Below are 3,278 nucleotides of genomic sequence, written 5' to 3' on the forward strand. Positions count from 1 at the left end.
TTTTGTCAAGCCGCCCCCAGATTATAAATCACCCCCCGCCACTATGTCCTGAACGTCGATTTCGCTTATGGAGGATGTCCACTTCGCAACGGCTTCGCGGGCGGGGTTAAAATGTCTGAATTATCATTTTGAGCACGATCTTCGAAAAAATGGCCCAAACGATCCCGAATGATGAAATGGACTGCGCCAACGCGTCTGGAACGTCGATTTTAGCTAGGGAGGACATTCATTTCAAAATAACGGCGCGTCTGAGCTAAAATGTGCGGGAGACTATTATAAAATTAATAATAATTATTATTATTATAATAATAATAATATTATTATATTATACTATTTATTATAATATAATAAACCAGCGACCGCCACCTTCTCCCTCGCTGTTCCTCACGCTGCCAGCCTCACCGCCGGATCTTCTCCCTCGTCGGTGAATCCAACCGCCGTCGGCCACGCAGAGCACCGCCTCCAGTTGTCGGCCGAACTCGAGCCCCTCCCTCCTTCGTCGTTCTTCTCGAGAAGCAGCCCGTCCGCCGGTCTCCTCCAACGCCGGCAACTAGATCCGACCGACCTCAGTTCCTCCCTGAGCAAAAATTCGGCCTTCTCGCCTCCTCCTTTCCTCTCGGTCGGCCAAGCTTTGGCCTCTAACCTCGTCGTCGACGCACTACCGGTATTCCCCACCGGCAAACACCTCCTCCTCGAGATCTTCAGCCGCTGATCTTCCACCTGTCGGCCGAGCCGCCACCTTCGACATCTTTTTTTCCTTGGCCGGTTGAGCTTCTTCCTTTCATCGGCCCAACTCGATGGACCGCTTCCTCTCCGGCCTTTTGCCTCGCCGACGTCGTACTCCGCCGGAGCGAAATCAGCAGGGAGAAACTCCATATTTTGGGCTCCCCTCCACGTTTCCTTCGCTCCCAGTGCGCGCCGCCGACGAGCTAGCATCTACACGTCACCGCCTCACCTTGTCGGCGACGGACACTTCGTCGGTGTTGAGCGACCCTTTTTTAAAGGTACATTCCTCATATTTATATATATTTATATTATATATCTTGAAGGTTCATTTTTTTTGTCGAATATTTTTATATGCCAAAAATTATTTATTTTAAATACTTCGCATACCTCTTGCCCTCACGGCCTCCTATATTTTTTTGTTGTCATGTGCACGTTTTACGAGGCACATTGGAGCATGGATCGGACGCCGACGAGCTTGGAGCGATCAAAGAAACGCGTTTGCAACCGTCACGGTAGTGAAACTTTCTACCTCCTAGCCAGCCTTAGGAATAGTGGAGTCTAGGCGTGTGGGTTCGATCGCCCATACAGGGTGCGTGCGCCGGCGTGGGTCGGCGCAACGACGTACCTGCGTGATGGATCGTTGGATTTCCTAGAGCCAGCCTTTAGGTTAGGACTTCCTGTGCATGGCCAAATACACCCGTAAAGTCGAGTGTCTCCCCTCTTGTTGCGAACCTTAGCACAAGTCCAGATGGGTCGGAGTCCCTCACCCCCCTTGCTTTGGATTTCCCAACTTTACTTGGAGAAGTTGGGAGGTCGAACTTGGCAAAGCGAGAGAAGCTTTGTAGCTGGCTCGCTTTGCAAAGTTTGGAGGAGTTCGCAAAAATAGGAAAAGCTTTGTAAGTATCCTATTTCGCGACGTCATGGAGAGTTTCCCCCTCGGAGATCTGGGGAGAAATTCCCCACATTTCCTCACCAAAGCAAGAGGCGCCGGTGCCGCATATCCAATGGTTTAAACCTTAGGTCTCCCAGGTGAGGTCGTTAGCACGAGCCCGGTTTGCTATCTGCATGTTGGTTTGCTCGACCGGCCGCCCTGGCCCGGCGAGCATTTCACTTAGCTCCAACGGCCGCCCCGACCCATGTGAGCCTCTCACTTTGCCCCGACCAGCCGCCCCGGTCCAGCGAGCATTTCACTTCGCTTCGATAGGCCGCTCCGGCCCGGTGAGCGTATCACTTTGGTTCGACCAACCACCACGGCCCGGTCGACCGATCACCTGCATTTTTGTCTGCTTTTGCATTATATCACATGCTTGCCTGCTTGCATGTCGCACCATATGTGTTTGCATTTGCACTTGGGTGATTCTCTCTAGCTAGAATCACCACCTCCACGGCCCGTCCATCCCTTTTGGTCACTGCCGCTATGGTACACCTTCTTTTAGGCCACTGCCTCCACGGCACGCCCATCACTTTTGGTCACTGCCGCTACGGTACACCTCTCTTCGGGCTACTGACTCCATGACACGCCTATCCCTTTTGGTCACTGTCTTCACGGCCCACCTTCGGGCTACTGCCTCCACGGCATGCCCATCCCTTTCGTCATTGCCGTTGCGGCACACCTATTTGTTCGGGTCGCTGCCTCCACGGCATGCCCACCTTTTCTTGAGTCACTGCCTCACGGTACACTCATCACTTTTGTCACATGACTGATTGCATTTACATTTGCATGTTTGCATGGATAGTGGGCCTGACTCGTTAGGAGAGTGACCCCGTGTTGGTCGCGATGCCTTAACAAGCATTGCTTGCTGGGTTGATCCCGGTGAGCAATGCGAGTTAAGTCATCGGGATTAACATGAGTATGACTGTGCTAAAGATCTAATAGATCTAACTCGTGTCACAACTCTTCGTGACACCCTTTAGATTTTTCGGATCTTTAGGATGGGGCCGGTATGACGACCCTGTCAAAGTCATACTATACCCAGACTTACCCCACACTTAGATACTAGGTTGACGCACTTTTAGTTAGATGGTGTGCTAGGCTAGGATTTAGGGTGTTAGGTAGTCTTTTTGGTGCCTGACTATTGTTCTTTGATGGATTGGTTGACCTAGTCAGGTATCTTTCTTGTGCTTTGTGCTTGTGTGGTGACTGCATGCTGCATTGTGTGGTAGTATGTTAGGGCATTCTTCTGCAGGGAGTCATGCCTATTTATTTGCACACACAGAGGTACCGCTATGGGGGAGCAAGTAATGATTTCTGACATTTTTGCTTGCAGGTGCTATTAGCTCCCCTATTTTTAAGGCATGACTCATGATACGTTATTTGCATGTGAGCTTTCCCGCCGACACTTGTTTTCATGCAGGATTGAGTCTTTTATTTTCCTATGTACTTTTAGAGTCTAGGAGAGTCCTGTAGCAGAAATAAGATACGGGCACGGGTTCCGAGGCGTTTTGCGCGGGAACCACGTGGAGGGGACCAGGAGCAGATGCTCGTGCCCCGTATCTTAATTCTGCATTTTATATTGATGTATAGAATTAGGACCGGGCATGTATATGCGGAG

This window comes from Phalaenopsis equestris, unplaced genomic scaffold (genome assembly GCF_001263595.1).
Source record: "Phalaenopsis equestris unplaced genomic scaffold, ASM126359v1 Scaffold000889, whole genome shotgun sequence".
Lineage (NCBI taxonomy): Eukaryota > Viridiplantae > Streptophyta > Magnoliopsida > Asparagales > Orchidaceae > Phalaenopsis > Phalaenopsis equestris.